General features: G+C 40.5%; 1 protein-coding gene across 1 annotated transcript in view; it reads left to right on the top strand.

The window, feature by feature from the left end:
* Positions 1-10232: 10232 nt before the first annotated feature.
* Positions 10233-15568, top strand: part of BRINP2 (BMP/retinoic acid inducible neural specific 2) — an 80529-nt gene continuing 75193 nt past the window's right edge. Inside the window, exon 1 of the mRNA XM_053468702.1 lies at positions 10233-10788. The gene's annotated coding sequence lies outside the window, so the exon portion shown is untranslated. The remainder of the gene's footprint in view (positions 10789-15568) is intronic.

The following is a 15568-nucleotide window of genomic DNA, read 5'->3' as shown; positions in this document are numbered from 1 at the left end:
GATATGGCAGTTAATGCTTCAACTGACACTTACTGTAAGTTAATGAAACAGTAGTAATGTTGATGCTAATTACCTGTATTTAAGTTAGTTCTTATTTCTCTCCAAGGAGTCTATTTACTAAAGATTGATGATATTGGATGTCACTGCAAATGAGTCAATTTGCTGCACTGTGGTAGGTTAATTTCACTTTTTTTTAATTTATTTTTTTACTAACAACCAAAGTGAAATATGAATCTGATAAAGCGTCCCCAAAGTGCAAAGTGCCCCTCAAGTTGATACACTTTTTAGGAAATTTCAGAGTTACAATGTCAGGTTCATACCGCTGGCTCCCCGATGTACAAATACTACAGGTGCCCTTACCATGCCAGATTCATAGCATTTTAGAGAAGAGGGTGCATAAAAACAGAGCGTTTGAGCCTAGCATTACATATTTATTCATATTCCACAGCTCTGTAAAATGACATCATAAGTATAGTATAGACTTACAGAAACAAGAAACAAAACTAAGTACTTTTGCCTAGGCTGGCAAGTACCCACGCAAAACCAGGTCAGATCACCCTCTTGGGCAATCTGTCCTTCTGATGTGCTGCTGCTTAATGGGCAAGTTACAAAGGCGATCTCTGACCAGTCTCCCCAACCGGCCCATTTACACTATGGAAAAATGGGCTTGGCTCGGCCTCCGTAGAATGCATTACAGGAATCTATACATATTTAGACATCCTAAACCTTGTCTTGTTCCGTGTGGCCTTATGCCTATACCTTGGCACTCCCCATGGCTTGTACCGCTGAGCTCTTCTCCTCCTTCCTGACCTTTATGTGATGAGTGGGGCTAAGTCCTGAAGGTGGAGGTAGCCCCCATAAACAAAGCAGGACCAAGGTGGGCAGTGGGTAGTGGACAGAGTGAAATACCATTCCCTGACCCTGGCAACAAAGACTGTCCTAGCTGTGATACCTGGATGCACCTGGGACAAACCCAGAAAGTACCCGGGTCTGCTTATACCTCTAACCTCTCATCTCACTTGTTTAAATTTGCATGCTATATTATCAACCGCTTCAAATGACCAGGGATAGATAATACCCAGGTCAAGTTCCATAAATACACCAGTTCAGGTATTATTATCATTATGTTTTCCTCTTCAGTCTGCTCCACTTCGCTATTCATCCATTTTTACATAGCCTTTCTTTTTCTAGTTAACCCTTTCACCTTCCACTCACCTCATCTTTGCCCTTTCCCCATTATTTAACCCTTTCCCACCTTACCACTAACAGTATAGCTTAATGTGATAAAAAAAGAAATATTCATCAGCCAAAGCTAAGCATTATGGGAACATCTGGCCAGCTACCTGTTGCCTACCTCGGAGCTAATTATACCAATATGACTTCAGCCGACAGGTCAAATCACGCCGACCCGTACAAACCTACCAATGCGAATGCATCAACTCCAGTCGATATGCATTTTGCCATCTAGGTAATTCACCCCAAAATGAATTGCTTTACAATAGCCTAATGTTCGGTTGGCATATTTTTTTTACTGGTCACATATATTCCACGTAAAAATGGCTAGCATAGAATTAGTGCTGCCTGGCAGTATGTTGCATTCAGATGCTGCCAAAATTGAGGAAATTAATTAAATGATCTCAACGGGGTTCACATAGGAACCACTGTGATTAATTAATTGATTTCCTTAATTTCAGCTCCATATGAATGCTACATACTGCTGGGTGACACTTCATGTACCGGTCAGCAGCATGTAGAATTTTAAAGAGGACAGGAAAAAAAAGCCCAAGGATATGTTATACAGAACAAAATGCAATTCCAATTATTTCCAGCCATAACGGACATCTCCATTCCCTTTTACTGAGTTACAACTCTCACGATTCCAAGCCATAAAGCAGACCCCTAGTGGCCCGAACTGGCCCTCTGGCCAGCCTGCTGGGCTGCTGCCTGACATTCCTCCATATGCACCTGATTGGCCACTCCTGTATATCACATGATGTGGCTTGTCATTGGGTGGCTGCCGGCCTTAAAGTGCCAGGGCCGCCAAGTTATCGCCAGTTCGGCACTAACAACACCCAAATAAAGTGGATCTGACCACCAATTAAGATTAAAAGCTTGGAAAAGAAGGAAATGTACGATCGTCACATGCTTCTAGCTGATCAGTTTGTGTCATTCTTTACACTGAAAAATCAAAGAGCAGTGATTTTATTTGGACAATCCGTCATCAGTTCTCCTTTGTTAACAGCCATGTCTCGTTAGGAAAACGGCATTAAAAGTGCATCACTGCGTTCCAAAAACTGGAGTGAAAGCTAGTAATAAAAAGTCTGCGTGAATAAAGCATTCCTAGCTGGTACTCAAGCTCCCATATACCTACTAATTCACAGGTATGTATAGGATTAGGACTGCTGAATATATGGGGCTAGTGGATTTCCCCTTTAATCCGCGATGTATTAAAAATGTTTACTGCGGGATTTGTACAGTTAAAGAGGACATCTGCTCACTATGTAATATGAACATGCCCAATGGATTCACACAGTCATTAGCCCGCGTCTCTCTGTTTATACCTTTAAAACCTAGAAAGGTGGCATAATGATTACTAAACATGCCTAGGCGGATACTCAATTGCCAGTGTCTGGAAACTACCACTCCCATCATCCTCATCCAACCTTGTGAACAAGCACATACGTCTGAAATTCAAGAGGCCGTGAAGCACAACTACCATAATGTTCTACTAGATTTAACTGTGGCTGGATTGGCATAATGAGAGTTGGGCTCAGCCAGGCACGGAGAATAGAAGCTTGTTTATGCTACCATGGGGGTCATTTTGTTAATTCTAGAAACATATTTCAACCGCAGTATATATATTTTCTTTGTAAATGGGAATGGTGATCGCGGTTAGATAAAATGGTCAAAAGGGGATAGTAAGTGCCCATCTGTCTAACGATAAAAGTAAGGACAAAAAAAACATCCAGAAGCCTATTTTAGTCTCGAACATCATACAGAACATAAAATTCATGTTCCGTAGTGAGATCCTGGGTGCAGACATGCAAATGAGGTCTGTGTTTGCTTTACCTTCATTCCCCTTTTCATGCCAGGAATTTTTTTTTCTCCTAAAGCTTTAACTGAATGTGGATTAACCCCTTTGGTACAAAAAATGATAACACTAGCCTGCAAAGTCAGACATTATCAAGGTCCCCTCGAGAAGGTTCAGAGCCTGCAAAGCTGGAATACTATTTTATTTGTTCTCTTTCAGATGTAAAGGTTAGCGTCACCTAAGCATTGCAGTTCTACATGTCAGAACCCCACGAAAGGGTTAATCCTAAACAATCTACTGACACACCAGTGAAACTGTTTAAAACCAGAGAAAGGAAGAAATTACAAAACGGGAAATTAAACCCAATGTAATTATAAGGAGTAAGACTATGTGTTTATAAAGCGCTATTCTCTTCAGATCCAGTGAAAACAAAGGACATCATCAAGTTAAGATAAAATGCTCGAAAATAAGACAAGAATGATTTGAATGAGACATTGGCGCTGTGATAAGGGCATTGTAGTTGTGTCATTGAAGAACTGATTCACTGAGTCAGACCTGCCATCTCCGGAGCCGCAGTAGATTATCATTCAGGAAGGTGCTAGTGGAGGTTTGTTGAGAAGATGTTTAGATTTTTTTTATGTCCCTGGGGGTCTTTATTCCCTAAAGCTCCCCAACCAGCGGTGGCCTGGAGCATATACCGTACATGGGGCAATAGCAGCAATCAGGACTCTGTACCTTTCTGAATTGTGAGGCAGGTAGCCTGGTAACCCATAATGGGGCTTTTCAAATAGTTTTTGTAAGTCAGACTGCAAAGCATGGTAAACGTTCCTTGTAGCCATGAAAAGTAGAAATGGCTGTAATATGCAGGAAAAAAACAAGGGTAGTGTTAGCGTGTATTGCTGCTCATCAACCTGGATGTATTAGGACACGCTGCTCTCGGGATGGGACTGGTAGCGAAAAAAATCTCTCCTGGCAATTTAAGGCCAGCAGCTGCTAAATTGCACGTGTGAGGCCATTTACTGTATACATGCAATCATACTCTGTGCATTTATATCAACCGCAAATGGTATACAAATGGTGGCTGCATTGAGCTGAAATAGGATGGCTGGAGGTGTTGTTGGGCACCAGTCCATGGGCATTTGCCTGGTGTGCCTGATGGCCAATCCGGGCCTGTCTGCTCATGAAGAAAAAATACAGATATATTTTGATTAGTGTTCCCATATCACATTTTTCTTCCAGGACACATCTCATTTTTACACTGTTATCTCCTCAAATAGCCTAATTGACATTTTTGTTTCAGGGGTCATAGTTAGAGGTATGGATAAGGGTAGACCTACCATCCCAGGGTAGGCAATTTGGTCACTCCCTCTTTTGAGGGAGTGGTTTTATGAGTGGGTGGGGCTAGCCGAGTAAGGGGATTGAGAGTACAAAGAGAAGAAAGAAGAGAGTGACCTGGAGACCCAAGGAAGTAGAATTTCACCCGATTCTATCTCTGACCCGAGAGTTGCTGTTTTAGAGGCAGGGCTTAATTTTACTAGGTCTACTTTCCTGAGCTATAGATGGACATTTATATAAAAACATATGGAATTTAGAAGAAAAGCAGTTGATTGTAATTATTCGTTTTAGAAAAACATTTCCTGCTCCTTCTTTACATGCTATTATGAGTGTGGAACACCATGATACACTAATGCCCCCAAGTATAATTAGCTCCAACAAAAGAGGGACAGATGGACTTGGGTCCCAAAAATGGACTTTCCATCATAAAGAGGGGCTGATGGGAGGTACAAAAATCTATAAATGCTCACAAAACATGTATTAGCTGGTCTATTTTGAGTTGTTTAACCATCAAGTTTTCTATGAACTGGCTGTTGGTCATTTACCAGTAATGTTAATTAAAAGTGCAATAAGGTGTAGAAAACATATATTATTATTTTTGCTACTTTTTGTAAAATATATGTAGACACTTTTAGTGCTGCTGAAAAACATCAAAGAACACGTTCCACGTCACGTATAAAATTAAGACAGTTGCAAAAACGGAGTAATACCCCCTAGGTGTTGCGCACATAAAAGTGATAATGGAGTAAAAATAATTGAAAAACAAGAAAAAAGGAAGAGAAACAAGAAAATGCCTTTCTCTTTTGAAGATTCCTTTTTACCATTACAGGGGGAGTAGCCATTCTATTATCTTACTAATTAAAAGTGCATTTTATCACTATGATGCGGGTCAGTTGGAAATGTTCGGAAGTTTGGTTTCACAAACCAAAAATGCATAATCATTTGAACTGAGATTCTTTTGTAACCACAAAATCGATCTATCCATGTGTTTTCCTGTGCAAATGTGGCTGTATTTGGCTCCTGGCCTTCTTTGTAACTTGCTGCTTCCATAATGAACTAAATCATCACACTTCCTTACAAACACAGCAGGACTAATAAACAAAGAGGTCTATGTACTGACTCTGAAGCTACAGGAGCTTCTTTGTTGCAATTATTCTCCCAAAGACTTCCCTCTGGTAAGGATCCATGACAGGTATTCCTCCCAGGGCCTGAAGGGCCAAAGTGGCCCTTTGTGATCACAACCATCTCTTGGCACACATACTAGGGAAAACAAATAAGTAACAAAGTGTTTATTTATTTGATCTATACATTGGCTGGTAATTTTTCTAGCGCAATACTCAGGCCATGCTGCCAGCTGCACAAGTCAACCAGCTCCATAATCTGTTATTTTGAATGCCTTTTTATGGATATTATTCAGGCTTTAGCTCGCTCCATTATATTCACTGTAGTTCAACAACACTTCTGAGGCTGCAGGTTGCCAATGCTTTTTTTAACACGTAACCACAACATGTAACAAAGCAACCTTACCAATAACTGTACCTTTGATTGCAAATCACCAATATTTTAGTAGTTGAAAAATCTGCAGATAATTGCTTTGAATATTCAATATCATTGATTCAATGTAACACGCAAATGCATTTTCGCTCTGGCATTAACACAAAATGGAATACCATAATATATTACTTATAGTATATTCTCAGAATCTAACCATATCACACATGCAAAACATAGTGAAAGTATATTGCGAGCGGTTGTGTAAACTAATCTCTTAAAATCTTTGCATATGCTAGCAAGCAATCAGATTGTCGGCTCTTTAAAGTGCAGTTTTCGTTTTGCATTATAGGCACAGTTTGCTTGGTGCCCCCAGTGGCCATATCGGGAATAGCATGTAAAGCAAATCATTCTACCAGAAGTGAAAACATGGTGAATACACACAATATATCACTTTTCTGTTAATAAAATGAGCCACCCATTTCTAATGTGCCGGCATTACTAAATTGCGCTCAGTGTAAAGTAAGTCTTTATGGTTGATACTATATACAGAGGGACTGCAATTATCCGTTTATTCTATTGATGTCCATGCTACCTATATTATATGACCTCTGTCATACTTGCATAGTCCTGTTTAAACAACCAGATAGAAACACTGACACCGGATAGGTTAGACGGATTAATAAATATGTACGTTCAGGCTCCCTTTGGAGTTTGCCCTGTGTTTTCCTAGCACAAGGTGCTGTTGCACCTAGAGGAACATTCATTAAACAAATAAACCTTAGCAGATCTGTTACTTTACTCCTTCCTTCTTCTGAAGAATTAACCACACACAAACTGCACAGAAACTTTTAAGATGCTCTTTCAGTTTTCCATGGCAACAGCCCGTCAGTGCCTGCTTTTGCGTCACATGAGAATTACATGTTCTCGGCAAAATCTCTGAATGCAGCAATGTTTTACATGATTAAATGATTGTTTCTGGGAAAGGTTTGGGATGATGTTTCTGAGAACACCTTTAACTCTTAGTATTCTTTCCCAAAGACAACATTGTAAGATTTAACCAATATTAACCCCAAACATTACATTTTCTTTTTCTCACGCAGTCTCATAAATGTTCATGGAATGACGCTGCCTCTGTCATATTATGAATTGGCCTGAATATAAACCTCACTTGTTCTTTAAACTTACTGATCATAAAATTAATGTGCGGCCAATAATTGGAACATTACAAAAATTAATGTGGATTAGATTTTTATTTCTGCATGTATCCAACCGGAGTAGGTAACCTATTTATATACCTAAATATCTATATCTTTATATATATATATATATATATATATATATATATATATATATAGATATATTCCTTATGTACCTGATGATAGGGATACTGATTTGCTCTGCAGTTATATTTATATGAATCCTTAATGCACTGTATATTATAGTGCAATTAAAGTCAAAATCGTGAAAAAAGGTCATTAAATTAATATATACTTTAAATGTGAAAGCACGTTTCCCTTTATTCTTTGCTTATTTTATGGTTCGTGGATAATGTGTTTTTTAAATTATTTGTAGTGTTTGAGACTATCACCTGATATACAGTAATTCTTTTTTTATTGATTTATTTTGTCTGCAGCTGACCGCATTTATTTCCTTTTTTTGTAAAGACAATTTTACTTTCCTTCGCTTTACCAGTTATTACTGCTGTGCTATGCTCAACTCGCCGGGTTTTATATTGCAAATTGTACAGGCGTATTACTTGTTTGTTAAAGTTATACAATGGAGATTAAGAACATAACCCTTTCATTTGCAGGGAAACAAAACCTGTGCATTAATCTTTCCTATGCCCCAATGGTTTAAGATACAGGTTCATTATAGATAATTGTGTCTAGTGTGCTGCAGTCACAATACTACATTATCCATGGCTACTATAGCCAAGAGATTAACTCTTTTGGTGCCAGTGAGTCTACTTCAGGCACTCCCTAAATGATGTCCATATGGGATGGGGTCAGAGGAAGAGACTTAATGGGCTAATTTCTAATATAAGCTATGAATGAGGGATCTTATTGAACAAAAAAATACATAGCATCGAGTGAGAGTGGTAGATAAGTAGAACAGCCTCCCATCGGAAGTGGTAAAGCCTAAAACAGTGAGGGAACATGTGTGGGATAGATATGAAGCTATCTTAAATATATGATGAGACCAAGGGCTGATTAAGGTTTGAGTCTTAAATGGGTGAACTAGATGGACCGAACGGAGTCTATGTTTCTATTGTATGTGTGTTTATGAATTGATACATTGTTGTATCATATTTGTTATGTTTCTCATATATCCCACATCATATAAAGGGGCTCTTGAACCAATAGGAACCTGGAGGAGCCCCATAATTGGGTTATATGGTAGCGCCACCTCCTGGATGGGGCAAGACACAACCAAAGGAATTATGTCCATTGCTAGATTTACAGCTGGAGAGCTCCCAGGTACAAATCATTTGAGTCAGTACTTGGCTCTATGTACAGTGACAATTTCCAGATATACCATCAATGTTTTCAGGGGTCAATGCTGACTCTCAAGGGTTAATGCATCAATATGTGTTTCTAGCGCACAGAGCCAGGGCATGCGGAACGTATTAATAAAAACCACAGACCAAGTCTCATCGCATGGACAGAAGGAGAATACCCACTTTGTGCTTGATGAACATTTCACCCACCCATTGTCATTCTTGGAGAAAACAGGGAGGCGACCCGATCTGTAGACATTACATGCTGAATAATTATCTTCAAATGCACATCTTCGCCATGCAGAAAAGCAATGGAGGAGAAGAAAAAAAAGTATATAATAGGAGCAGCTGTCTTAAACCCAAAGGAAATGCTTATTGTCTGTGCAAGTAGTTTTCCATAAAACCAGCGTAATTCACCAGCTAGAGCGAAATGACTAATATTTTGCATACTGTTAGGAAACGCATTTAGGTGCCATAAGTAAAAGAAAATGTACCTTTTAAAGCTGAAGTGTGTTTTGCTCTTTCAGTAGAGGATGCATACAAGCACCCTTGAAATGTTCTGTAATCTTTGCAGCCACGTTATTTTTTTTTGGCCTGTGTCAATTAGGCTCATTAGAACAACCACTGGGGACGAAATTAAGGCTGTCCTTGGAAAGCAGAATTTGGTGTTCAGGCCACCTCTGCAGCTCTGAGTACACGGAGTAAAAGGCACAGAAACGCAGAATTTAAAGGCAAATAAGAACCATTCGGCCCATTTAGTCTGATGTAGAGACTCTAATCAGTCCCTGGTCTTGTCTTAGATTCAGGATAACTTTATGCCTATCCCATACGTGTTTAAGTTCCCTTACTGTATTAGCCTCTACCACTTCTACTGGGTAGCTGGTCTACTTATCCACCACCTCTTAGTAAATCAAAGCTTCTTTACATTACCCCTGATCCTCTATCATATGACCTCTTGTTCTAGCATTTCTCCTCCTTTGAAATAAACGTCTCTTGTACTATATTTAATCCCTTTAGGGTATTTAAATGTTTCCGTCACATCTCCCCTCTCTCTTCGGTTCCCCCCCATGCTGTACATAATAACATCCCTTTAGTCTCTCTGATATTTTCATCTTCCAAGCCATTCACATTTTAGGACACAGGGAAATCTGATCTAAAATAACATGTATACACTGTAGAGATACAGGGATAACTCAATTTCACATCAATATTTCATCCAGCCAGTATTACAGCAATGATTGTGTTTTCATGTTACTTCCCTGTCCCTTTTTATAAGGAAAGCAGCGTTGAAGCAAGAATTGCAGCTTTGGAATTGTTATTATATGATATATCATCTCCTGGGTGTCTTATTACATTAAGGATCAGGGATTGCAGAACAATTGGTTTCAAACTCCTCTACTTTAAGTGGAAATAAGAGACTTAATAGATTTGTAAATCCAGGCAGCTGCAGCCCTAACTCTCTCTCTCCCCCTTTACCCGATGTAATTCTATACAAGATATTGTTCATCAATGCAGCGTACAGCAAGCTGCGAAGGGTTAAAGCCAAGAGAACGATCTCATCCAATCAACTCTCGCCCCAGGGAGGTTTTGAGCCAATCGCCAGGCGCTAGGGGTGTGTCTTTCTATTCTATTGGCTGCGGCGAGACAGGCATGGAATAAGGGAATTGAAGGAGAGAGTTTGGCCACGGACTTGGTGCTGAACTGGAGCTCGTGATGCTGCAGGTAGAGGAGAAACTCAGATACTGGGAGAGGAGCATATAGAGGCAAAGGAGCAGGAGAGGGGGAGAGGTAAGGGATGGACTAAGGGATTGGCACATATAGGGATATATATATATACATATATATATACATACAGATACAATACAGATCAGATCAGCTTCACTGGGAGACAATGGGAGACACACAGACCTTGAGATACAGAGACTGTGAAAATCAGGAAACACATCCTGACCTTATAGGATTGATTGCATGATGTGTTTTGTATATGGATGGCACATGCTGTGATGTACACCCTGGCCTGGCGTAGGAGATGCCCAGATACATGCACACATTTGCAGGTGTACAGCTGATTGTCTTGCAGGGGCTCCTGGAGTGTTGTGCATTGGAACCTCTGTCCCCAGGTGACTTTTTGACCTGGAGATCTCCACTGTAGCAGCCCATCCACCCCCCCCTCCTTCGCCTGGGATTGTGTTACTGATCTTGGATTCTGATGGACAGAAGAAGCCAAATGAGACTGATGTGCAGCTAATCACCAGCTCCTTGAACTTTCAGTCTGGCATCTGGGTAATAACCGAAGGTATTAAGGGACTTGGAGAAATCGCTCCACTGCTGGAAATCTGCTAGATCCCATTGTGATGGGTGCTGACGCTTTTATGGACATTTGATTGGCAGTGCCCAGGAGGTTTGGGGCCCCTTCGATATTGCCCTTTGGGTAAGTTAAAACTATCACTATGTATGCACGCAAGTTAATGCATTAAACACCTTTTTCGTAGCTGTGAGAGCAACAGCTAAATGATCCTGCAAGCTGCTTGCATATCAAACACAGGGGCTTTTACTAGCTAGAGGCAAAAGTGGGAAATGGCCAAATGTAAAACAAATGCATAAGCTCTAAGACCGCTCCGTGGAATGGCACTAGCGTGTACATATTCATTATGTTTGTGCGGCAGTGCATGGCTTTTATTTATAGTACACTGAAGTCATCTGTAGGAATGTATATATTATACTGAGCCATATTCTGCCTTTCAATTTGCCGACACCTTCTCTACTTTTACAACTGGACACGTATTGGAGAGCCGTGAAAGGGTTAAACTTCTTTCCCTGCAATAATGCTGTAGGGCACCACTCCATTGACCTGTTCCTTGCTAAAGAGACCCACAAGGCATTGCTCCATTAATCACTTTATCGCTGGGTTTTATGTTCTCGATGCGCTGCAGAAAATCTAATAAACCTCTAGGACAGAGGTTGAGTTACCCCCTCATTGCTGTAAGGGCCAGCAATGTATTGTCATCCCGGCCCCTCCGGCAGTAGAGAGGTAATCTATGAGGCTGGCAGCTTGTACGTTGAGAGAAGCATAATTATTGTTTGTGGCCTAAATATCAGGCCCCCAATAGCCGTCAGAGTTCATCTATGTAGATATAGAAGGCTTAGACAAAGCTGGAGATACCCTAATAATAGTGGAATGCAGCAGTCAGCTCGGTCCGGATCCGTTCTGGAACTAATTGGCTTATGAAGCCGTAGAACTTCTCAGGGAAAAAAAGAACCATTGTTACCTGCCCTTTTTTTGTCAAGCTGGGGGCCAACTTTGGGAAGCAGACATTTGTCTCTCTCTCTCTATATATATATATAAATATTTTTTTCTCGTCGTTTTGACTCTGAGATTTCACAGCAGCTGCCGGCTATAATGTCCTAGTGGACAAGCGGTTGGCTGGTGCTGGCCCAGATCATTAAAATCACAGCAGGCCAGAGGGCAGATGCCTTGTGTCATGTGGGCCAAGTTCATAGGTGATCTGGAGGCTACCCCCCACCCCTCCCATGCACACACACACACACACATCCTTATAAAGCGTTAGGTCACAATCGAATTGCTACATAAATATTTAACATATTCAGAGTGGGACTTCAGCTTTGATCTTTGTAAGTTTTTAAGGAACAAACATGCACTTGTAAATATTTATTTTTAATACATTGCAACGGTCTAAGGAAAAATAAAAAACAGTGTTTTACTATGTGCAGCTAAAAAAGAAAAAGGGCAAATATTCTCTCATATATATATATATATATATATATATACGAGAGAAAGAGAGAGGGAGATAGATGTTTATTCTCTGAGCAGTACTGTGGCACCTTAATTCTTTCCTGTCGAGGGTCCCCAAAGGCATTGCAGGCCATTGTGAACATAGGGACGAGTTAACGCTAGGCATGAATGGCATAGTGTATGCAATCACAGCTGTGCTGTCACGCTCCTATAGGCAGATTAGAGTTCGTCTCATGCCCTCTGGCCTCATAACAGGTTGTTTATGGAAAATTATAAAAAGCACAAGGGCCCATTTAAATTGCCACGTAAAACTACGAGATTGCCTTGCAGCTGAGGACGGGTGGGAAACCCGTAACGTATACATGTAATGCCGTAATGTTCCGTAGCAGCTTTGATCCCAGCTCTGTAAAGGCAATGCACGTAAAAGACATTATTCTGAGTTTGGGCAGGTTGAGTCTTGCCATACTTTGCATGGGAGGGGGGGTGAAGCTGGCGTTCTGTTTGTACCCAGCCATCCAAGCTCTTAAAATACAGACGGGTTAGGGGAGGAGGTGCAGCGTAGGCAAAAACGGTGCTCGCTTTTTTACCATGTTGTATCGATTACATTAAAACAATAATGCATCTGCCAGACAAAACGTTCATTTATGCAAAAGCACAAGAGCCGTGCAAAATGTGGACAGAGGAACCGATCCGTCAGCAGCATTTCCAAACCGTAATTACCTGCAGGGGCAGGCTGGCAGCATCTCACTGGAGGGCAAGCGGTCCAGATATCAGACCGACAGTAGCCATCGTAACAAGCATAAAGAATTGTAGGCGTCTTTTGCAACTTAAATGTGTTGGTAGCTGCAGAAGCTCTTCATGCGGACAGCTGACAATCATGATTTATGAAGTTCTATATTATTATAATTCAGGGACATGGTTTCTATACCCCCAGAAATTACCGCTAACCATTGGGTACCAGCCTGTATTATTTGAGAAAAGAACATCTCCACCCCTCTGTGTCCTCGGTCTCTCCCCCTCTCTCTTTTTTCTGTCTAGCCCTCTCCCATTTCTCAATGTGTTTTGTTCAGCTACATATGTCTGTCCCCCCCGGTACCTCTCTCTGTCCCCAAACTGTCTCTCACTCTGCTTGTCACCGTGCCATCCCTATTTGCACGTTCTAGACTCTCTACCTCTCGCTCCGTCCCAAAATTGACACTGCTGTTTGCCCTTAAGCTTCTCTGTCTGTCTTACCTTGTTTGCGTCTCTCTGTTGTGCTGTTGGTCCCTATGTGTGACTATTTCTCCTGCTCTAGGATATCCAGATGCTTTCTATTTCAGTCTCTCTCCCTGTCTTCTCTGACTACTCCATTGGTACATCTCTGGGTCTGTATGCAAAGAGTCATTTGTGCGGCTTTGTGTGCGATTCTGAACACTGCTTGTGTGACGGACAGGCTAGCCAAACTAGCATCTGTCGGCTTTATGATTGTATATAATGTCTGTGTGTGCGATTGTGTGTTTGTTAATAGGCTTTTGTATGTTGGTATATGACTATACAATGCCTGCATTTTACAAAGCCCCCCTGTGTGGTGGAACACTACCCCGTTGTTTACCTGAAGTTTCTTTTGTGGCAACTTTTGTTTTAGGGTAACCGGTGCAAAACTACAGTTTTTGAATGATTTTTATTTTTTAATGTTATTGATAAGGCTGAAGCTCTGTTTATATATTACTATAATGTATTTTCCTTAAACTTTGTTCTACACTTATCCTTGTTATCGCTAACCTAGAAATTGGCTTTATTAGCTATACGTCAAAGTGGGGTTTAATCGGTAAAAAGGGGTCTTCACTGATATAATGCATAAATAATGTGGTGAAATAAAATATTTTACCTATCTATAACTCGCTGATGAGGATAAAGTGTTTGGCCGCCCATCTTGTTTTGGTGATGAAAACAAGTTAAGTTGTGTAACTTTAAACTGTAATTTTTGAGACCTTGTCCTGCTTGTGGTTTGGACAATGAAAGCCAACTTTTCTTTACTGATGAGCATTTCCCTATTAGGGATTATTCTGGCCTTATCTATGAACAAGGGTATAACCTGTAATATTAGGGGTTTTTACAGAAATCTTGATCAGTGGTCTGATTCTTTGATTCATACAGTTTGGGGTTTATTCATTGATGTTTCAAACGTACTTCTTGTCTACTGATCTGTTAAAATGATCCCAAGAGACATAGCGTAGGACAACTGAAATCTTGGCTTGTTTGCGTATCAGTTGTGCTGATTAAAGAACCAATTAAATGCTGAAGATGTTGACTCGTTTATTTTCAAAGGTCAATGGATCAGTTAATTTTGAAGGTCCTTGCGTAAGCAGATCACAGATTAAATTGCCACCTTGGGTACCCCTTCACACCTAAAACTGGCTAGGACTATCCTGTAAACTGGCAATAACATTCTTTAATAATCTATTCTACCTGTTTTCCCAACAGAGGCATATCCAACATACCCTCAAGACTAGACTCCAATGATTGTTTTCAATTCTTCTAGAAGTAATGTCCATTCTAAGTGGGGGTAGCCAATACTAGGTGCACCTGTGAATTTACTAAGCTTCAAAGCGCATGATCAAGGCATGAACCAAGGTCCATCTTGGTTTTCCATGGGGAGAATGTAGTTTTAATTTATTTAATATATCATATAATGCTCTGGAGACGGCAGTGACCTATATCACCGCAGCAAAGAGAGTTAGCGTCTTCTTAATGTGATACAGGGTGAAAGCAGTCAACATATATTGTGCCAAATAAATAGTCTTGGTTTTTGAATGGAAACTTAAGCTGTTATCTCTTTCACTGTCAAAAGAGTCTGCAAGACATTGTTCTACTAATCACTGCGGGTCCCATTGAGATTAAAAGTGTACCCTGTAGCACCGCGCAATACACAGTGTCTGCTTTTGCCCTCTGCCTAACCTTGTGCTTTAGAATGTGCTAACTTCTTTCTCACACCTTGATGATATTGGCAATGCTCCATTTGTGCAGGGGAACATCTTCACATTTCCATAAAGCAGACGTGTATTTTTAAAACGTTAACGCTACCACCTGTCTCCTTTTCACCCCCAACAGATTATGCTGTGAAATGTCAAAAACAGAATAGTCCAAGCAGCCAAGTTCTTTACTCGACAGACGAGGGGGGGGGGTGATTTCAAAGATATATGTAGAAGGCTTACAAAATATAAACTACCTATCATAACCTTTTGATTACCAGAAAAGCAAGCATCAACAGATCAGGGGGTCAACGTTTTTTTTTTTTCTTCCCCAATCATGTTTTAATTTTCATATATTATCCAACTTGGGGCCCAGGGTTTGTTGAGCCTTGCCATACACTAACATACATTTACAAACACTTACACACTACAGTAACACACACACATGCTAACATTTTACGCTCGTGTACACACATGCTAACACCATACACCTATACAAACACTAC

The sequence above is a fragment of the Spea bombifrons genome, chromosome 6 (assembly GCF_027358695.1).
Source record: "Spea bombifrons isolate aSpeBom1 chromosome 6, aSpeBom1.2.pri, whole genome shotgun sequence".
Classification (NCBI taxonomy): domain Eukaryota; kingdom Metazoa; phylum Chordata; class Amphibia; order Anura; family Pelobatidae; genus Spea; species Spea bombifrons.
Note: the sequence above shows the minus strand (reverse complement) of the source record. Positions and strands in the feature narration are given on the sequence as shown.